The 23,661-nt window shown below is 38.5% G+C and overlaps 1 protein-coding gene across 1 annotated transcript in view; it reads left to right on the top strand.

Annotated features, from left to right (window-relative positions):
* DCHS2 (dachsous cadherin-related 2) overlaps nt 1-23,661 on the top strand; it is a 277,604-nt gene that overhangs the window by 129,963 nt on the left and 123,980 nt on the right. The gene's annotated exons all lie outside the window — the stretch shown is intronic.

The raw sequence follows: 23,661 nt of genomic DNA, 5'->3' as shown, positions 1-23,661 counted from the left end.
GTCCTTACCTTAAAAGTAGTGTTGGCCTGGTGTGGTGGCTCACGCCTGTAATCCCAGCACTTTCGGGGGCCAGGGCGGGTGGATCACAAGGTCAGGAGTTCAAGACTAGCCTGGCCAAGATGGTGAAACCCTGTCTTTACTTAAAAAAATACAAAAATTAGCCAGACTTAGTGGTACACGCCTGTAATCTCAGCTACTCGGGAGGCTGAGGCAGAGAATTGCTTACACCTGGGAAACAGAGGTTGCAGTGAGCCGAGATCACGCCACTGCACTCCAGCCTGGGTGACAGAGAGAGACACCATCTCAAAAAAAAAAAAAAGGTAGTGTTATCTGGGCTCTGTGGCTGACTCCTATAATCCTAGCTACTTGGGAGGCTGAGATGGGAGGATGGCTCGAGGCCAGGAGTTTGAGGCTGCAGTGAGCTATGAAGCTATGATGAGGCCACTGTCCTCCAGCCTGAGTGACAGAGCAAAACCCTGTCTCCAAAAAAAAAAAACAAAAAACGAAAAAGTAGCACTGATAATACCTATGTTTCAAAGTTTTTGTGAGAGAACTAAAGGCAATAATTTATGTAGAAACAGTTGGCCAGTATTTACCTTGCAAATGTTAATTTCCCTTTATTTGTATGATCATGCCATCTGAGGGTGACATGAGGGTGACTGAGCCTCATTTTGATGTATTAATAGCTAAGATTAGTGCAAAGACATTTGTACAGGCATCCAAAGTAGATCCTTTTCTTTGTACTCCATCTGGCATTCCCTTAGTCTCTTTGGGTTTTAGTTTCCTTGTTTTTAAAATGATACCTAAAGCTCCTTTTAGTTCTCTACAACGGTAATTGCATATCTGCCAAGGAAGTCCAGTGGGCAAGCTGTCTTTTAGAAATAATGAATATTTAAGAAGTTACCTTCCATTTTCTGTTCATTAGCTTGAATAGAATTTTGTTGCTAACAAAATAATGGTTTAAATATTTGATTATAAGAGCATAAAAAAAATTTCAAATATATAATATGACATTACAACACCTTTGAGATACTTAGAGATACTCTGGTCCAAAAATGAGGCTGCAAAAAAACAAACAAAAAAAAGAATTGTTTTCTTTTGCATTTTTCCACCTGATCCAAACAATGGGTAGAATGTGTTTCTGTTGTAATGATAATGATAATGTCAGATGCTACACTAGACATTTTCTGTACATTGTCCTACTGGATCTTCACAACATGCTTTGTAATAGCCATATACAGTAGAAAAAATGATAGTTTACACAGGAAATCTAACGTCCTGTGTGAGTGTGCCCTCACCCAGCCCCATTAGGTAGAGAGCCGCTGCTTCTGCCTGAAAACTGTGCTTTGTCTGGCCAGGGATTTGTTGTTTATACTGGCAGTCTTTGTAAGACAAAACTTTCCTTGCTCAAAATAATACACTGATGTGGCCCTTTTAACATTTCAAAGATCAGAAGAAAATACTTTTGTGGAAAATTAGTCTGCTTAATCTCAGCTTTTTCAAAATTCATCTTAACTGAGGACTTAACTGCCCATCAAATCGTCAGGTCCTCTAAGGCACTAGCATTGCCAAAAATATATAGGTCAGCCAGTAATCAGGGCACAGGATCTAAAAGCATTTCACAGATTGTTTTAAAAAGACATTCACACACTCATCATTCAGTTTCCCCTGGAAGATCTGGAAGAATGAGCTATACCATATTCTGTTTTTAGAAGAGATCTCTCTTGCTGTCCTGGCCGAAGCCAGACTCATGCTTCCCTTCCTGGCAGCGACCATAACACAAATGCCATTGTTAATCGTGGAAAACGCTCTGTGTGGGTCATTATCTTAGGGAACTTTCATGGAATTTTATTTTTAAGCAAAGACCAAATTTATATGGAAATAGCCTTGGGTTGTTATTGTTGGCCGTTTGATACCCGTGTATTTAGATTGAAGACATTTCTCAGTCAAATAGTGCTTGGAATTTGGTCGCACTTAATCATAACTCATGAGAAATTCATGAGGCCTGGTAGTGCTTTACTTTAACCTTTCGAAGAGAATGAAAAAACATCGTGACTAGCTATGGGAAAAAGTTGTCCGGTGAACAGGCTGCCCCCAAGTTGAATGGCTGAGTTCTGAAAGTTCATCTGTTGGTTGACAGCAACTGAAAACACATTGTATATAATTATGACATACAAGGTGATGTTCTGATGTGTGTATATTGTGAAGTGATTAAATCAAGCTGGTTAACATATCTATCACCTCTCACACTTAGAACTTTTTGTGGTGAGAATATTTAAGATCTACTCTCTTAGCAACTTTCAAGTATAGAATATATTATTATTAATACATTATTATTAATACTGTAAAATAGATCTTTAGAGCTTACCCTGTCTAACTGAACCTTTGTACCCTTTGGCCAACATCTCCAATTACCCCAGCCCTTGTCAACCACCATTCTACTCTCTGTTTCTGTGAGTTCAATATTTCTAAATGCCACATATAAAAGCAAGATCATGCAGTATTTGTCTTTCTGTGCCTGGCTTATTTATTTAGCATAATATCCTTGAGGTTCATCCATTGTTGTCACAAATGATAGGCTGTCCTGTTTTAAGGCTGAATAGTACTCTATTGTATATATATACCACATTTTCATTATCCATTTATCTATGGACGGACACTTTGGTTGATTCTATATCTTGGCTATTGCGAATAATGCTGCAGTGAACATACTAGTGCAAATATATCTTTGACATACTGACTGTTTTTTTCATTTGGATGTGTACCAGAGGTAGACTTTCTGGGTCATATTTTAGTTCTATTTTTAATTTTTAAAGGAACCTCCATACTTTTTTCCATAATGACTGTAACACATTTTCTATACAAGGATGTTCTCAAAGAATAGAACAAGAAGCAGTATTAGAATACACAATTGATGCTTGAACAATGCAGAGGGTAGAGATGCTGACCCGCCACATAGTTGAAAATCTGTGCATAACTTCTGACTCCTGCAAAACTTAACTGCTAATAGCCTATTACTGACTGGAAGCCTTACCCATAACATAAATAGTGGGTTAACACATATTTTGTGTGTTTTATGTATTTTATACTGTATTCTTACAATAAAGTTAGCTAGAGATGGGAAGTTGCTTAGGCTCAATTGTAGTCTTCTTCTTTGGATATTTTCTTTCAGGAACCTACATAAAGCTAGACTTTCTTGCTTCCATCATATGGCTGGTCTCTACAGAGGCTGCCAATGTAAACACAGTCCTAAGAAAGTGCCCGTACCATATATTTGTGGAATAAATGAATAAATAACATCTAGAAATATTTAAAAAGTATCTTAAATCCTTCCTACAGCCTCCTAAAAATTGCATGGGAGTTTCATTGATATATGGAGCGAAACATTATTTAAAATCCTCTTTCTGAATCACAACATGGTAAGTGACTCTATGGCCTCTCCCCACGTTTCCTCAAAACTCTCCCTAGACTTTCTCTCCAGCCTACCTATGGTGGCACTTTACTTTTTCTCACCTCCCTTTGTCTCTGGATTTATTCTATTATCTTCCAAAATAACTCCCTGCCCTTGACAATGGAAATTCTTCAAGCTAGTCTCAACACCTTTTAACTTTCCTTCTTCCTTTTTATCCTAAGTTCTTATATAGGCAGGTTGAGCTGTTGTATCATATGAGAAGAATATTGAGAATTGATGAGCCCATTTATACATTGCTACTTCTTCCTGAATTACTATAGAATTCTCTCTTAGAGATATTCATTTGCACACTGGTTCATTCATTCTTTCATTTTGATGTTTTCTCTATCAGACATGCTATTTGATAAACTTACATGCTTTCTGTTATAGGCTTGTGTTTTCCTGAAGACAAAAGATTTCTCATTGATATGTTATGCCACAACCAAGACTCATGCATTAAAAATAGAGCTCTTTGACTTACTGTGTTCATCTGGTATGAAAAATGTTTTGGAGAAAACTAGAAGGGGGTGTGACGATGTCATGGTTGTTTTCTCTTGTGGGTTTATCTTCCTGTTCTGTTTCTGGTTTTCTGGGTTTGTTGTTGGTTCAAAGAACATTTTTGTAAAATGTGTTTAGGCGCCAGGAGAGAGATACTGAGTTGAGCCTTCATTTCTCTTATTCTTAGTTCACTGGCTTTCTTTGATGTGGGCACAAGGCAGACCACACTGTTTTGAGTTTTAAAGGGAAGAAACACAAGAGGCATATTTATTAATAGCTCTTTTTTCATGTATTTTTAATCCCATTTTGTGAATTATATGTAGATTTCTTCCTCCATTGTTTGAAGTGCTCTCTTTAGTAACATGAAAAGAGCAGTTCTTTACCTTTGGGATTTGTCCTATTTATTCTGTAGTTTTACACTGGAAGAAACTACTTTTTTTTTTCCAACTTTTATTTTAGATTCAGGGGACACATGTGCAGGTTAAGTTACCTGGGTATATTGCATAATGCTAAGGTTTGAGGTTTGAGGAATTCAGATCATTTTAAGGTAACAGATAGGTTTCAAGCTTTTGTGTTGGTCATTTGTTGTCATCCCAAGCTATCTTTTATTCGGGCAACCTTTGGTTAAATCTTGTGGTTTGTCTCTTTTTTTTAATAGAAGCATGTTAATGATATAAATGCAAATCAATAAAAGTCATAAAGACAATGTAGCTTATCTATTCAAGGAAGCAATGGAAGCCAGTTCATCTATTTGATACATATTTATTCAGTGTTTATGATGCGGCAGGCCGTGTTCTAGGTGTTTGGGATACATCAGTGAATAAAACAGACAAGAATCCCTGCTCCTGTGGCACTTACAGCAACAAGCTTGTGCTGCTTCGCCTTTGTCTGTTCTATGTTTAGTTGTGTACACAAAATCTAAGTTTAGCACTACAGAAAAACAACTAATTAAAAGGATATCAAACTGCCAGACAAGGGCAGCTGTGCCTCAGTGTTTAGTTGTAATCTTTTGTTTGTATGGGGTGGGTAGATTTTAACATAGACTGTAAGTAATGCAGTACAGATTTGTTTTCTGTATTTCAAGGGCAGATTCTTTTCCAATGTTAGTTTTATGCTCAGATTTTATACCATATAATGATTCTTGTAATTCTTCATGAATGCCACCTTCCCACATTTAACATTGAACATTCTGGTGTATAGTTAATAAATTAATACCACACCTCATTTCATAAGGGATATGAGCCTGTTCCTGCCAAATAAAAGATGACTTTCTCTTATTTGCAAGACAGAGTCTAAAATTAATCATGAGCACCTAATCAGTGTATGTCACTTTCATAGGAAACAAAAGCATGTTAGAGAATTTCTTCATTAGCTTTTCTAGTACCAGATCACAGACTCATAAAGATGGAAAGACCCTTAAAATAAGCTTCCTCATTTTGTGGAGGAAGAAATTGAGGCTGGAAGGGGTTTGGTGACTTATCTAAAGGTACACTGTTGGTGATGGTGGAATTGGACTTGAATCCCATTCTAAACCTGTGATCTGTTCCTGTGCTGCTCTGTTTTAGTTAATAATACTTTTCAGTGTATTTTCCACGTGTAGCATTGCCTGTTGAATCTTACATTAATTACATGGGATAAACAAGGCAAATATTTTTATGTTCATCTGCAGATTAAGAGACTGAAGACTCTAAAAGTCTTAGTGACTTACTCAAAGACACAGTAGTAAATCTCACACTTGAATTTACTTCTTGCACTTCCATTTCAAGGCTTGTTTCATTATTATGACTTAAAAATACATGAAAGATGAAGCTAAGATAAATATAGGTTCTATTGATTCAACTAAATAAGATAGAAAAGTGATCTCTCATTGTGACAGGAATTTCTTTATGAGACTACCTAAACACCAATTATCTGTTGAATTTTATTCACTCTTTCCAATTGAGTGAACTTTTCCAAAACAGGTACATTTTTCTTGAGAATTTTTAAAAATTCTCAATATGAGATAGAATTTCAAATCCGTTCTAGTTTTTTCAGCCAATACTACTTAGTCGCTAAGATTTGTGTGCAAAATAAATAGCACAATGTAATCTATTTGGTGAATAAATTTTTATATTCTCACAAACTGAATATAGGACAGACGTCATAAATATCTACAACTAATAAGAAATTGGTATTGAAATCCGGTAGTTTTTGGTTTGTATCTGTTTGTGAGAGAACCTCACTTATAAACTGCATATCTGTTGAAAGTCATGCTTTTGTGCTTATTTTTGTTCTTAACTGTTTTATAGCTTACAATTTTAGTAATGAATAATTTTAGTAATGATTTACTGATTATTTTCTAATTAATGAGTTGCTACCTTGGTTAAAAATTCTGTTTTTCCAGGATATTTTATTCTGAAAGTCAGTATTGCTTAGTGGAAGAGAATGATTGTATATACACATATATATCTTTAAGTTTGCTGAGTACTGCATCTGTTCAAAAAATGTTTTCATTACAACAGTTTCCCCTGTTTAAATTAAAAGTGACAAGATGAAGAGCATAGACAAACATTATATATTATAATTGCCATGTATAAATCCAAGCAGTCATTAAAATAGAAAATAACCAGTGCTCTGTGAATTAATTAACAACATTTTTTAAAGTTAATGTTGGTCCCTGCACTGGTGGTTAATTACCATTTGCAAGTGTCATGAAAATGTGAGCTAAGTAATCACTGTACTTTAAAGTATTAAAATATAGTGTCATAAATTTTACTCTGACCAATATATAGGCAAAGAGCTATTCATTTTATTTATGATTTTATTATTTATGATTTTATTTATTAATGAATAACATGAATTATTATGATATACACATACATTACACATTTGCATATTTATATATAGTAAACAATTAATTAAAAATATGGGGGTTACATGTTTTCTGGCCCCTCAACTTCTAATAGAGAGCTTAGTTTATTTAAGAATGTTGGATTCAGGCCGGGCGCAGTGGCTCACGCCTGAAATCCCAGCACTTTGGGAGGCGGAGGCGGAGGCGGGCGGATCACGAGGTCAGGAGATCCAGACCATCCTGGCTAACACGGTGAAACCCAGTCTTTACTAAAAATACAAAAAATCAGCCGGGCCTGGTGGCGGACGCCTGTAGTCCCAGCTACTCGAGAGACTGGGGCAGGAGAATGGCGTGAATCCGGGAGGCGGAGGTTACAGTGAGCCGAGATCGCGCCACTGTACTCCAGCCCGGGCGACAGAGCGAGACTGCGTCTCAAAAAACAAACAAACAAAAAAAAAAAACCAAAAAAACAAAAAACAAAAAAAGAATGTTGGATTCAAATATACAATTACTAGTCAGTTATACTCAATAAAGTTGAAAAAAATAATGTTAGATTCAAGTAAATGGATTTTCTAGCTCCTCTTTATATATAAATGTTTTGAAAAGTGAATGTTTGAAATATTCAGCATATATAATGTGGAACAACCAGCTTTATCCTAATACTTCCCTTCTCTTCTAAGTGATGAATATTCATTCAAAGAAATTTAATGAACCTAGATGTGCATGCCTAACATTTGCCTCTCTTTGTCCCACTTCTCTTAGACTTATAAGCCACTCTTTGGGTCAGCACATTTTTCAAAGTTTTTTTTTTTTTTTTTTTTTTTTTGAGACGGAGTCTCGCTCTGTCGCCCAGGCTGGAGTGCAGTGGCCGTATCTCAGCTCACTGCAAGCTCCGCCTCCCGGGTTTACGCCATTCTCCTGCCTCAGTCTCCCGAGTAGCTGGGACAACAGGCGCCTGCCACCTCGCCTGGCTATCAAAGATATTTTTGTATTTCAAGTAAATTAAGTTTGTAGGCCATAGAGTCACTGTATCACGAAGGTGCCTGTATTTGTCTTTCATGAAAAAGAAATGCTAAGGGCAAACTTTATGTATTGATTACAGTAACTTCTGCAAGTAGTGTAGGGCTTCCAAAGAGATTGCTGGAAAATCTAAAACAGTCAGGCAAGGGAGCATGAATAAGATGGAACTTGAGCACAACCTTGCAGGATAGCTCAGATTTAGATAAGCAAGTTGGGGAAGAATAGATAGATTCCAGAGAGGCAAACAATATACATGAAGATGGAAATTATTAAGCATTTGTAATGAGAAATGAAAATATAAGTTTGGACCAAGAAACTAAGATATATACAAATTCTACATTACACAGAGATACTAGACTTTATGCAAGATTTACAAAGGAGATCCATCATGTCAATAGTATAAAAGGTTGATAATTTGGAGAGAGCTGCTGTTGATTTGTGGGTACCAGGATGGGGTACCTGCACCTTACCAACTACTCAGAGAACTTACTATGTGTTCCCTGCAATCTGCTGGCTAACTGTAGGCTCATGTCTGATTCTCACCTGAGAAATCTGAAGAAAGGAATGACTGACAGAATAAAGGAGAAGTTTCTGAAGTGGAGACACACCACATTCCAGGAGTTTGTAGGTGCAAAGAGTATTAGTTTTTTCTTCTGAATATGGATCATTTGTGAGGGAGAGCTAGTATAGAGTTGTTTTTAGGCCCTGTCCAGAAAGGGCCATATTGCAAGTGATCAGCAACCATCTGGGGCCAGTGGCATGGGCAGTAAGAAGAATTTACCAGGACAGTTGTAGGTAAAGAAAGGCAGGATTATTCAAGAAAGTATGAAAATACATTGCAAGAGTACACTGGGCAGGTCAGCAAGAAAGGAGCTGACTGTAAGGAGACAAAAGCATGCTGGGGATTTTATAAGATGGTGCTTGTGTGATGTGCTAAAAGAGGGCTTTGTGCAGTACTGATAACACCAAGGTTTCAGTGAACTAACCTGCATTTTACTATCATCCAAGTGTGTGGTGATAGCTGGGCTCAGTAAGATTGTGAGTTATTTGCACATGAGTGCTATGTGTCCTGGATCATGAAGAAAGGCAGATTCATACCTTACCTGCTTTTTCTTTTTGCTTTTACCTGCTCCCACCAGCCTGGCTCCTTTCCCCTAATTAGGAGTCTACAGTCCAGAGGTAGAAATTCTGAGTACTGTCAACTTTTCAGCAGACAAGGAAGTGATGAACAGTTTAAATAGAGATGATTTTACCTCTGCTAAGGCACTTCAAGTAGAGGTTAGCCTTCTCCAAAAAAGCCAGAGTCAGAAGCATTCACCGAAAAGGCCATGAAAACACCTATATGAGAAAGTGAGTTTTAAACAACTTCACAGGCCAAAGGGTTGTTGATGTTAGATTATTAGACTGGTGCTTGTCAAGAAAGAACATTTCTGGCCCTCTGTCCTCCTTTTCTTCTCCCTTGCTTTAATCCTGGATGAGTCAGAGATTTAGTTTAACAAAATGATGAAGGAAGAAAACAACTACTAGATAAGGAAAGAGAGAAGCCAACTACTTCTGACCTGTAGCCTGTGCCCCTCCAAACTTAAAAGTAAGTTTAGAATTTGGATTATTAAGTGGTCCTTTATATTTAATTTTAATCATGCATTGCTCAAGGATGGGGATACATTCTAAGACCTGCCTGTGGCTGTTCTACAATTAACTTCTTTTTTCAATCAGTAGAAAAGCACTCTAAAATAATAAAAAGTATAGTACAGTAAGTACATAAACCAGTAATATGGCCATTTATTGTCATATCAAGTATCATATACTTAATTATGTACTTATGTACATAAGCATGTGCCATACTTTTATACAACTGACAGTGCAGTAGGTATATTTACAACATAACCACAAGCACATGGGTAATGCATTACATTATGACGTTAGGACTGTTATGACATCACTAAGTAACAGGAATTTTTTAGCTCCATTATAATCTTATGGGACCACCATCATAAGAGAGTGGGCGGTTGTTCACCAAAATATCATTATGTATGTGACAGTGTTACCGGAATGCTGGTCCTGTTCTAGACCCCAAGAGAGGGTTCTTGGACCTCACACAAGAACGAATTCAGGGTAAGTCCATAGAGTAAAGTGAAAGCAAGTTTATTAAGAAAGTAAAGGAATAAAAGGGTGGCTACTTCATAGGCAGAGCAGCCCTGAGGGTGGCTGGTTGGATATTTTTACAGTTATTTCTTAATTATATGGCAAACAAGGCATGGATTATTTCTGAGTTTTCTGGGAAAGGGACAGGAAATTCTCCAAATCGAGGGTTTCTGTTCCTTTTAGACTATATAGAGTAACTTCCTGACGTGGCCATGGCGTTTGTAAATTATAGTGCCGATGGGCGTGCCTCTTAGCATGCTAATGCATTATAATTAGCATATAATGAGCAGGGAGGATGATCGTAGGTTGCTTTCATTGCCTTCTTGGTCTTGGTGGATTTTGGCCTGCTTTTTTATGGCATCCTGCTTATCAGCAGAGTCTTTGTGACTGGCATCTTGTGCTGACCTCCTATCTCATCTTGTGACTAAGAATGCCTAACCTCCCAGGAATGCAGCCCAGTAGGTCTCAGCCTTGTTTTACTCAGCCCCTATTCAAGATGGAGTCACTCTGGTTCAAGCACTTCTAACATCAGTATTAAATTGAGACTGTTTCATCACTGAAAATAAGAATTTTAACCGGTTGATGGCAGCTGTGGAAGGCATAGGTCCTTCCTAAATCTTCTCTTAGGAGTAGGGGAAAAACAGCTAGCTGCACAACATACATTTAAATTTTTTTTTAAAAAATCACTCTGTGATTGCCTGCCATGAGTTGTGCTTTGTTATCATACTTGCTGCATGCATTCATGACAGCAGGAGAGCAGCATGTCTGACAGAGAAAGTATGGACTACTGGATGATGGGAAGTCTACATTGAGTGGACTGGATTCTGAAGTTCAAAAGCATGACAGAGTAGTTTAAATTTGATTATTGCTGGAACTAAGGAATGATATGAAGATATTTAGCATCATTGTGATATGGTGAAAGTGATATTTAAGGAAAATTATTCTGGTAGCAGTATCCTAGATGGATTGTAGGACTAGAACATTTGAATAGAAAAACTAGTTATAAAAATCCACGTGTAATGAGGGTTGTACTAAAGAGAAAGCAATAAAAACAGAGCAAAAGGAACTTAAGGATATTTTATAGGAAAACAACATGAGTTGTAACTAATTGGATTTATTAATGAAAGGATGAGTCATACATAATTTCTTAATTTTAACTAAGGTGATTGATGAACCAGTTGACATGAAGTTGACAAATGCCTTAGAAGTGCCACCTAGGCTGGGCGCGGTGGCTCACGCCTATAATCCCAGCACTTTGGGAGGCCGAGGTGGGTGGATCATGAGGTCAGGAAATCGAGACCATCCTGGCTAACATGGTGAAACCCCGTCTCTACTAAAAATACAAAAAATTAGCCAGGCATGGTGGCGGGCACCTGTAGTCTCAGCTACTTGGGAGACTGAGGCAGGAGAATGGCATGAGCACGGGAGGCAGAGTTTGCAGTGACCCAAGATCGCACCACTGTACTCCAGCCTGGGCTACAGAGTGAGACTCCATCTTGGAAAAAAAAAAAAAAAAAAGTGCCACCTAAAGTACGGAACTGTAAATTCGATGAGAGGAGAGGGGAAATAAAGTATTAACAACTCTTAAAAGCATGAAAACATGAATATTTTGAAAGAAAGAGTACATAAAAATGATCTTCAAGCTGAGTGCAGTGGCTCACGCCTGTAATCCTAGCACTTTGGGAGGCTGAGGCAGGCAGATGGCTTGAGCCCAGGAATTCGAGGCCAGCCTGGGCAACATGGTGAAACCCTGTCTCCACTAAAAATACAATGTTAACTGGGTGTGGTGGCACATGCCTGTAGTCCCAGCTACTCTGGAGGCTGATGTAGGAGGATTACTTGAGCCCAGGAGGCAGAGACTGCAGTGAGCTCAGATGGCACCACTGCACTCTAGCCTGGGTGACACAGTGAAATCCTGTCTGAAAAATAAAAACAATAATTAAAAAATGATCTTCAGACTTTAGAGTATATAATAATTACTGGTGGAGCTTGTTACAAATGCAATTCCTAGATCCTTTCCCAAATCTAAAAATCAGAATGTCTGGGTAATCGCCCAGGAAATTCTATTTTTACAAGGTAGCCAAAATGATTTTAATGCAGGTGGTCAGGAGACACCCTTTGAGACCCTCCAGGGAATAGAACAAAGAGCGTAGTACTTCACTAGAGGAATGCTTAGAAGTCTGAGGAGGAGGAAGGACCATTGGAAAAGTCCAAGGGATTGTTAGGGAAGGCAAAAAGGAAACTGTAATATTGCAAAAGGAAAGAGACAAAGAGCAAGGGGTCATCATGGCTCTGATAGGTGATAGGAGTCAGGGAACACGAGGGTGGAGATGACCTCCAGTTGGCTGTCTTTCACTTTCACCCTGTCTATATTCTTTTGTTTCAGGTGTGCTTCTTATACACGACATATGGTTGGATTTATTTTGAAATCCACTCTGATCATGTTTGTCTTTTAACTAAAGCATTTTGTCTGTTTGTCTTTTCTGAAGTCTTTCCCCCTTTAAATCTGCCACTAGTTCTTGGTCTCACTCATGTTGACATATTTCCTCATTTTTTGTGTGCTTTTTTTTTTTAAAATTGTGGGCTTGGATCTTTATCTGAGAGAATTCTTTGAATCCTTCGGTGAAGGTGGGTTTCTTTAGAAGGTATCTAGGTATGTGTGTTTCTTTTGCCCGAGTGTCCTAGAGACATACTTCCTCCTACCATTTTAATCTAAATTCTTGGCTTGAAATTTTTCACCTCATCCTATATTGTGAGTTCAGACTACAAACTGGTGTGAATGCTGGTTTTTAGTTAGGAATTCTCAAAGGAAATTTTTGCCACCTCTTATTTATCACTGAATTTCAAGCCAGACAATTTTATTTGGAATCTACTGGGGATACAGGAGCTTATTTCTAGTTTACCCTTAAACTGAAAACTTTGTGGACCTAATTTTGTTGGAGAAACTCTTGTGAGATTCTCCATCCCCAGTCTACTCCTACCCGCGAACGGCTTTGGTCTTGTCTTCTGCCCCTATGAGCTCTACAAGGTCAATAAAAGGAAAGTTTAAGGTCACCAGGATTTTGTGAATGCCCTGAGGGCCAAAGCCAAATTCAATATGCTGCTTCTTCTCTAGGTTTCTGACATCACTTAAACTTTTTGCCTTTATTGTCAATTTATTGAAACATTTACGAGGATGTGTTTTTATATTTTATGGAGCGCTTGCTTTCAGGAGGAAGGTTAGTCAGAGTTCCTAGTGCTAGAACACAAAACTTTCCTTTAGTAGTCCTTTCAGCGATGGTCTGCAAGATATAAATTATCTGTCTGTGTTTGTTTTATTTTATACTTAATTTTATAAAGTTAAGAGGAACTTAACTTTCCTCTGCATTTACCAGAGGAAGCTCTGCATTTACCAGAAATTGGGAGCATTTACAAAGACAGGTAAGGGAGTCTTTATCTGGACACTTGATTTTTCTGAAAGGACAACTAGATTCTAGATCCAACACCTTCTGCAATTGGAGGGGGTGGCTACTCATCTCTTCCCAGAAGGCTGAGCTTGTCAGAGGATGAGGATAAAACAAGCTGTTGCTTCTTATTATCTCAGCCTTATTAGTTTAGAGAAGATCCCATATTTAGTCTGGCAGGTTGGAGTGACTTGTGGGGTGATGGCACTAGTGGGGAACTAGAAATCCTTGAAAGTCTATATAGAAAATAAAAACTTAATGAAACAAATAATAATAGTAAGCCTTTTATTGCTGGACAAACATGTCCAGCAATAAACAGTTCATAATTTGTGTGTGTATGCAAGTCTGTGTGTGTGTGTGTGTGTGTGTGTGTGTGTGTGTGTGTGTGTGTGTGTGGAGTTAGTTCATGCTATACTCAGGTGAGTTGGAAGCACCTAGCTATAACTGTGTTTCAATTGCCTAATATACATAATTCGTAGAAATAGCAAAATGCCTAAAAGCAATCAGTGCCTTCATAGAGTAGGGGTTCCCAACCCCTGGGCCACTGACTGGTACTGGTCTGTGGCATGTTGGGAACCAGGCCACACAGTGGGAGGTGAGTGAGCATTACCACCTGAGCTCTACCTCCTGTCAGATCAGTGCCAGCGTTAGATTCTTATAGGAGCACTAACCCTATTATGAACTATGCATGCAGGAGATCTAGGTTGCATGCTCCATATGAGAATCTAACTAAGGCCTGATGATCTGAGGTGGACCACTTTTATCCTGAAACCATTCCCCGGCCACCCTTATCCTGTGGAAAAATTGTCTTCCACAAAATCAGTCCCTAGTGCCAGAAAGATTGAGGACCACTGATTTGGAGGTTAAATATATTGAATAGCTAAAAACTATTGTATAAATAAGAAGGCACCTATTCAGAAGAAACTGTTTATGAAGGCAGTATTTTTCAATCTGCTAAACCTATGTCATCTATAGATTTCTATTTTCAGTATTTATACTACTCTAAATATTTTTGTAATGTTTTTATTGCAGTTGCATTAATTTCTGTAATTTTTGAATGGTATTATAAAAACAGCAAGTATTTGAATATGTTTTGCAGACTATAACCCCCTCCAAATTTTGCCCACATGCCTCCTCTTTACACTCCCATTGAGATCCTGTAGTGTAATCCCTTATTAGCATTTCCTGATAAAGACCACCTTTTGGTACATATTTTTTTGGAGTCACTTAAAAGCTTTTCCTTCAATTGCCCCCCTTTTTCCCCCTGTTGTCCACCATTCCCCCAAATCTCTCTGCTTCTTGTTGGTCACGCTGAACATAAGACACACCCATCACAAATGCCATTCTCTAAATGAACCTTTTCATCACTAGAAGGCAGTTTCCTTGACATAGCTTTCATGTCAGCAAACCAGAACAAGAACCTCCTGAAGGCATGGCCAGTGGGTGTCCCTCTTCCTGAACCTCTGGCCATCCCTTCTTTTTCTGCATTTTCCCTGAGGTCTGACTTCTCAGATAATTTTCAAAACCTTTCACTTCTGTAAAGCTCATCTTTTTAATGGAGACTAACCTGTTGCTGTTGGTGAAAATAAAGGTCAAAAATAACATTGAAAGGATTTTCTGACGTCTTCTACCTAAAGTTAATATTGGTAAATTTAGTTTCCAGTATACAAAATACATGTGATTATACCTTTTGTGATGAGATTGATAGTGAAAAAAAAAAAAAAAAAAAGATGGTAAGTGTTGCCTAAAAATCAAAATCACAAAATTCCACACCTTTTTCTAGTTAAAGTTCTGAATTTTACTTGTATATAGATGTATAAATGGTTGCTGTGCAGTTATGGATATGTAGGTTGGCTTTAGAATAAAAGTAAATATCTAAGATGTAAAAGATACCAACTAGCAGGTATTTAGCATTACTCTTACAGATGCAATGTCACTGTAAGCCAAGGCCTTGCTTCTGTTTTGTGTATCTGGGGACCAGTGTGTGCACATGACTCAAATCAGCCTCAGAAAGTAGTCAGTTGGCAAAGCATAGATGTACAATGTCACCTTCAAGTTGAAAAAAATTTTAAAAAACTATAGCTCTTCACAGATTGTTCTTTAATTTTGCAGTTCTTTCTGCAGAGATGTTTTCCAATGATTAGTTTGTGGTGCTACTTGTTAAATGTATAATCTAAGTGTGGACTGTGATGAGATTTTTCATGTTAAAGTAATTAAAATCAAAGAAATTCAGGGTAAAATGTCTTGGAGATAAGAACAACTTTTTCAGGAAGTTATTGAACAGTCACCATGTGCTCATGCTGTAGTTCTTTCTTTACTTGTATCCTGTCAGCTGAGTTCCTCAGAGCTCCGTAAGGTAGAGCCTATGCATTTCCTTATATTTCCAATGAAGAAGCAGATGCCAAGAAAAGTTTCATGATTTCTATCAAGTAACATCAGTAGGTGGAGCAGCCAGGACCTGCTCACCTTATCACAACAGAAAACTTCAAATGAGCAGATTCCAGTTTCTGAGATACAACCAAGGCTGTAGAATGAAATTAAAGGAAGAGGAAGGCATTTTTATTTATCATCATTTCACAAATATTTTATTTTTGGAATTAGCTACGCATTTTCTAACTTTCATTTTTCAAAAACTCCAAAATAAGGCTTCTGGTTTATTACTTAAATAGTATTCATCAACTATCTGTTATTTTCTTAAAGTAATCATAGCAACCCATTGAAATACATATCATGTGAATCAGCATTTGGTTACAACTGTCCCACAAAAAATGCACGAGTTTTACCATAAAGGCTGTGATTTCTCTTAGTTGTTGAATCCTAAGTAGACATGAAAGGATAGTAATGATAGAAGCATGGGCTTCGTCATAGTCACCATGTTTATAAAAGTATTCGTTCGTATCCATTGTCACAAATCTTCCCATGAAGTAAGAAGAAGGCAGAAATAATATGCTTTTGAAGATACAGGGACATAGAGACACAGTTTGTAAATCATAATGAGTGTTATTAAATGAAATTTATAGGAAGCCATTGGTTTGAATGGAGCTCCTGCACTAGGCCCAACAGACCAGACCAAAACGGCATCACTCATGCTAAAGTTTCATGGCCACCAAGCTGAAAGGAAGCTGTTTATTTCATCTTCCAAGAAATCAGGATCGAGAGAGGGATAATAAATAGCCAAATCCCCAGATGAGCCAATTTTAGCTGGCATGATAAGAAAGTCCCGTCTGATTTAACCTTTGCAAGGAAAGTAACTGTGAAATGACTTTTTGTTCCCTGTTTCTGCTTTCCTTTTCTGTCTATAAAGCCAGCCACTTCTGCTCAGCTCGTTGGAACATAGTCTACGTTATAAAACGAGGTGTTTCTCATTTCTAGAATTGCAAATAAAAGCCAATTAAGATCTTTAAACTAAATTTGTTGTCATTTTATCTTTTGGCAATATTTATTCAGCATTAACTGCCTGATTTAACTGTCATGCCAAACCTTTGATGTGGGAACTATTTTTACCTCCATTTCACAAATGAGCAACTGAATCCAAAGAAGATCAACAGCCCATAAATGTGGTAAGAAAGTGACAACCAAAATGTGAACTGAGACAGTCTGGCTTCAGAATTCCCACCTTACTGTATGCCTCCTGCCAGTATTCATGTCCTAGGACTGCCATAACAAAGCACCAGGCCCTGGGTGGCTTAGACAGCAGAATCTTATTCTTTAACAGTTCTGGAAGCCAGAAGTCTGAAATCAAGGTGTCAAGGGCATTAGTTCCTTCTGGAGACCCCCTTAGCTTCTGGTGTTTGTTGGTGATCTTTGGCACTCCTTGGCCTATGGCAGCATAACTCTCATCTCTGTCTCCATTTTTGCATGGCCTTCTTTTCTGTGTCTTCTTGTGTCCTTCCTTGTGTACGGACACTGGTCGTTGGATTTAGGGCACCCTTAAAACCAGAATGATTTCCTCTTGAGATCCTTAACTAATTATATCTACAAAGACCCTTTTCCAAATGTCATATTCTGAGGATCCAAGTGGACATAAATTGGATGAGACATGATCCAACTTATTATATTACCTTTCTAAATTTATGCTATCTTAAAATAACACTTTATTATTTTCTCAATTATTGCCAAATTTATGACTTTTACATGATACTCCCTCAACTGTGAGGACCACCCCTAGGTCCAGGTCTTCAAGGGTTTTGGGTTTTGCTTTAAGTAAATGATTTCCTTTAAACTGAATGTTTAAATCAGTGTTATGTCTGTTGTTGGTGGTGGGTTGGTGTAAATAGTGGTGTTCAGAGTTGATTCTCTCAAATGATCAGTGTTTCAAGTGACAAAGTGAGAGAGAATAATAGTAAGCCATCTATGTCCACTGGAAATGTATTTGGGCCTACCCAAAAGGGACTAGCGGCCCACATCCATGTTGCCAACCTGTGTCAGTATCCAGCTTTATAAAATTAGAAAGGTTTATTGAAAAGATTTTGAAATATTAACTTAGGGGAACACATTGTAAACCTCATGCAAACTATAAGAGTCCGCCATCTACAGTAGAGGGAGAAATGCAAAATATACATCCATCCAGGACTGGTTTAGAGAAGTCTATGGACCAGAAATCTGTATTTAAGTAGAGGGGCTGGACATGTTGGAATAAGGAGTGTTACTGCAGCCTCCTCCAAAATGCTCCTTGGTGGCAGGCTGCCGGGTCAGATTGGCCACTGGTCAGCTCTTCCAGCAGACTTCCTATACATGCTTTGCAGTGAAGTGTTGATGCTACTCCAGTTCCTCCTACTTTCCCTTTCCCCGAAATATTTTTAGATCATTCATTATTGATTATTTCTTGGCACATGGAATTACCCATCTAATACCTTGTAGTCCTTAGGAGAGAAGGAAGGGAACTAGTATTGTATTAAGGAGTCAGTACATGTCAGACACTATGCTACAGTACTTTGTAGTACTGTACCATAGTACATCAGTACTTTGTTTATATATGCAATATAATTTTATCCTCATAGCAGTTCTGCACAGTCAATGGTATTAGTCTGATTCTTCAGTCTGTTTAAAGTGATAAACGGAAGCTCAGAGCACTTAAGAAACTGCTGAAGATCAAACTAGGGATTGATAGAACCAAGATTTGAACCCAGTTGTATGTGATGCAAAAATCTGACTCCATGCTCCTTTCTTACTCCATCAACCCTAAATAATAGATTTCTTGCCTTGCTTTTAAGAAGCTGTTTCCCATATGGAAAATATCTAGGATGCCAGGTTTATGTTGGAAGTCTGTTTCTGCTAAGATGTAATCAAAATCATTCCCAAATAAACCTAGCACAGAGAACATAAAATTAGCATATAGAATCAGAAATCAAACATTCATAGCATTTGAAGGGAAGGATTAAAAACATTACAAACGTCACTCATTTGTTTATGCAGTACTGATGCAAGAGGGAGACTCGTATTTTAAATCGAAATAATGATTATATCCTCTGAATATCTCGCATTGATTAAAGTGGTCTTCTGTCACAGACATATCTTTAATATATCATCCTAAGCAGGTTCACAAGAGTTAGATACATACAAATCTGAAGTCAGACATTGTCATAAAAAATCAGGGTATTTTAAAAATTGAGTTTTGTGACACAAAGTTTGCAACTTGTTATGGTAAATACTCCACATCAAGGTGGGGGGAGTATGGGTTTAAAATGCAAATGAGTAGAGTTAAATATGGGGTAGACTTTTTGATGGGTGTCTAGGAGTTATGAATTATTTCTCTAGAGTTTTTGAACATAAGGTATCTTCACACTGCCCAGGGACAAATTTTGTGGTCTTAAGTAGAGGCAGCTCAATAAATGACTTTTCAGGGTCCCATGAATTCGACTTTAAGCGTGAAGAGTTACCTACATAGGCACCTGATCTGGTGACTTTCATTATTAAATGGGTAATTAGGTACAATTCATGTGTAATGTATTAAAAATAATTATATATGTTGACTAAATAAGGACATGTTGTTACCAATGGCACAAAAGTGATTTTATGCACTGAAACTACATTGCATGGGACAAAGTTGTGGGGTGATTTTCCCTCTCTGAGTTGACCGATTTTTAAATGTAATACATCAGGACCTAGAGGAATTCCTTCATTAATATCATAACTACCACTTAAGTAGACTAGCATCTTTGTAAGGTCTATGTGTTCCGTTCTATTATCTGTTCTTGCCTTGGTAGCACACACTCTAAATTGTTACAGATGTATAGTAATGTAAATATTTGATCTGGAGTTCTGACACCACATTACTCTTCTGCTATGGACTACATGTTTGTGCCCCTCCAAAATTCGTATGTTGAAACCCTCACCCCTAATAGGATGGAATTAGGAGATAGGGTCTTTGGAAGTTAATTATGTTTCGATTAAGTCATAACAGTGGCGCTCCACACTGGGATGAGTGGCCTTATATGAAGAGAGGGACTAGAGCTTGCTTCTGCCATGTGAGGATACAAGAAGATGGCTATCTGCAAACCAGGAAGAGAGCCCTGTCCAGACACTGAGTCTGCTGGCACCATGATCTTGGGCTTCCCAGCCTCCAGAAGTGTAAGCGACCCAGTCTATGCTACTTTTGCTATAGCAACCAAACTGACTAAGACATCTTCTTTCTTCTTTGTTAATTCTGACTAATCTCAAGCCATGATTTTTTCCAGGTTGGTTTGTTCATTTGTTAATTCAGTCAACAAATAATTACCCAGCACCTTTTCTGACCCTGGGATTGTGCCAGACCCTGTTTGGTAGTGGTGAATGAGACAGACACAGTCCTTGCCCTCATGGGCTTTAACTTGTGGAAGGGGACAAACAAAAACAAGAAAACAGAAAACACCGCAGGTTATGATCGGTTTCATGAAGGAAACAATGGGGGAGTTAGGCAGAGAATGACAAGAGCCTGTTTTGTAAGGGTGGCATAATTAGGACTTGTAGTTTTTGTCTGCCCAGCATGCACTTGTTTATTTACTTGGAGAACCTTGACGTGTGAACAAGGTGACATTGGTCAAACATCTTAGCCCTTCAAGCCATAGTGATTATTTCATCTAACTAGTAACTTAAGCCAGGCCCGTAGAAAAAGTGAGATCAGTACCAATCAGCATCCAGTCAGGAAAACAGAAACAATAACATTTATAGTAACGGAAATAATTTACTATAGACAGTTGGTTACGGGGGTAATGGAAGACAGAAAAGGCAAAAAAAGGAAACACCGAGGTTGACATATGATGGAAGCAACTATCACCCCTAGGCTGGGGAAACTAAGCTGAAGATTTGGCATCATCAAAACTTAGCATTAGTGAGGAGGCCCTGCAGAGCTGGGACCTAGACATCTTGGGCGAAGGCACAGCCAGATGGGGGACTGATGCCCCAAGCCACTGTTACAGCCGCCTTTCAGATCTATTCCACCAGGTGGGAGGTACTGGCAGGAAAGTGGACATCACGAGGAGGAGAGAAGGGGCTTTTTCATGCTTTCTTCTGTGTTTAGTATTCCTCCCAAGTCCTTTGGCACCAACTGCACCATTTTCCTCAGAAATGCCACTATCAGCTGTATCAGCCACACAAGGCCTTTTGGACAGTGAGCACTGCCCTCACCAGGCCTCATCAAGTTACAGCAGCCACACCATGGTGACCAGAGTACTTCCTGGGCCCTGCCCTTAAAGGTTTGAACATAGCTCTGCACTAACCCTCTGAGACAACTGAGTCTCAGCAGCACAGAGATGCCTCGGAGCTGTGGACGCCAGCCCTGCGGTGCCGCCTCAGGGCTCCAAGACACACCATGGCTCGCTGTCCTCCGCTTTTTGATAGAGGTAGCAATACTGCCTTTTTCCTTCTGTTTCTGCAACCCTAGAGAAGGTCGCAGTTTCTTGGAGTTACTGTTCATCATCCCCTTCTTATTCTTTTGGCTTTCCCATACTTGTGTAATCAGTTTCTTTAATTAAATAGCCACTAAAATTCTTAGGATGGTTTCAGTTTTCCTGATTAGACCCTGACCAAAACAAATATATTGAATATAATTCATAAAATGAAGGAAGTAATTGAATGTATAGATATGCATATTTGCTGATAAATGACCTAGCAGCCATGCTCAGATGTAGGTCCAGCTTATTTATACAGGCATACCCCACTTCATTGTGCTTCACAGATAGTGTGCTTTTTACAAATTGAAGGTTTGTGGCAACTCTCCTCAAGCAAATTTATTAGCGTTATGGGGACGCTTTGTGTCTCTGTGTCACATTTTGATAATTCTCACAATATTTCAAACTTTTTCATTATTATACCTGTTATGATGATCTGTGATCAATGATCTTTGATATTACTATTGTAATTGTTTGGGGATGCCACAAACCATGCCCATGAAAGACTGCTAACATAACTGATAAATGTTGTGTGTACTCTGATTGCTCCACCCATTGGCTGTTTCCTGTCTTTCTCTCTCCCCAGGCTGCCCTAATTCCTGAGACACAGCAATGTTGGAATTCGGCAGTTAGTAATCCTATAATGGCCTCTAAGTGTCCGAGTGAAAGGAAGAGTGGCCTATCTCTCTCTTTAAATCAAAAGCTAGATATGATTAAGCATAGTGATGAAGGCATGTCAAAAGTGCAGATAAGCCAAAAGCTAGTCCTCTTGCACAGTTATCTGAATTGTGATTGTTAAAGAAAAGTTCTTGAAGGGAATTAAAAGTACTACTCCAGTGAACACACAAATGATAAGAAAGCAAAAGAGACTCATTGCCGAGTCAGAAAGTTTGAGTGGTCTGGATAGATCAAACCAGTTGCAACATTCCCTTAAGCCAAAGCCTGGTCCAGAGCAAGGTCCTTACTCTTTTTAAATGTAGGAGGGCTGAAAGAGATGAAGAAGCTACAGAAAAAAATTTGACGCTAGCAGAGGTTGGTTCATGAGGTTTAAGGAAAGACGCCATCTCCATTACCTAAAAGTGTAAGGTGAAACAGCAAGTGCTGATGGAGAAGCTGCAGCAAGGTATCTAGAAAATCTAGCTAAGATTATTGGTGAAGGTGATTACACTAAACAACAGATTTTCAGTGTAGATGAAACAGCCTTATATGAAATAAGATGCCCTTTAGGACTTTCATAGCTAGAGAGGAGAAGTCATTGCCTGGCTTCAAAGCTTAAAAGGGCAGGCTGACTCTTTTGTTAGGGGCTAATGCAGCTGGTGACTTTAAGTGGAACAATGCTAATTTATCATTCTGAAAGTCCTAGGACTCTTAAGAAATATACTGTGTCGGCTGGGCACGGTGGCTCAAGCCTGTAATCCCACCACTTTGGGAGGCCGAGACAGGTGGATCACGAGGTCAGGAGATTGAGACCATCCTGGCTAACACGATGAAACCCCATCTCTACTAAAAAATACAAAAAACTAGCCGGGCATGGTGGTGGACGCCTGTAGTCCCAGCTACTCAAGAGGCTGAGGCAGGAGAATGGTGTAAACCCGGGAGGCAGAGCTTGCAGTGAGCTGAGATCCGGCCACTGCACTCCAGCCTGGGCGACAGAGCGAGACTCTTTCTCAAAAAAAAAAAAAAAAAAAAAAAAAGAAAAAAAAAGAAATATACTGTGTCTACTCTGACTATGCTTTATAAAAGGAACAACAGAGCCTGGATGACAAACAGATGTTATCTGTTTACAGATATCATCTGTCTACAGCCTGGTTTACAGAATATTTTAAACCCACTGTTGAGACCTATTATTTACAAAAAAATTCTTTCAAATCATTACTGCTCACTGACAATGCACATGGCTACCTAAGAGCTCTGATGAAGATGTACAAGGAGGTTTTTTCTTAATGCCTTCTAACACAAGATTCATTCTGCAATCCATGCATCCCCATCAAGGACTAATTTTGACTTTCAAGTATTTTATTTAAGAAATACATTTCTTAAGGCTATAGCTGCCATAGATATTGAGTCCTCTGATATATTTGGGTAAAATACATTGAAAACTTTCTGGAAAGGATGTACCATTCTAGATGCCATTGAGAACATTTGTGATTCATGGAAGTAGGTTAACGTAGGAGTTTGGAAGAAGTTGATTCCAACCCTCACAGATGACTTTGAGGGAATCACCACTTCAGTGACGTGGTAAAAATAGCAAGAGGCATAGAATTAGAAGTGGAGCCCGAAGATGTGACAGAATTGCTGCAATCTCATGATAACACTTAAACTGATGAGGAATTGCTTTTTTGGATGAGCAAAGAAAATGGTTTCTTGAGATGGAATCTAGTCCTGGTGAAGATGTTGTGAACATTG

Source organism: Rhinopithecus roxellana, chromosome 2 (assembly GCF_007565055.1).
Source record: "Rhinopithecus roxellana isolate Shanxi Qingling chromosome 2, ASM756505v1, whole genome shotgun sequence".
Lineage (NCBI taxonomy): Eukaryota > Metazoa > Chordata > Mammalia > Primates > Cercopithecidae > Rhinopithecus > Rhinopithecus roxellana.
This window is presented reverse-complemented; position numbering and strand designations above follow the sequence as displayed.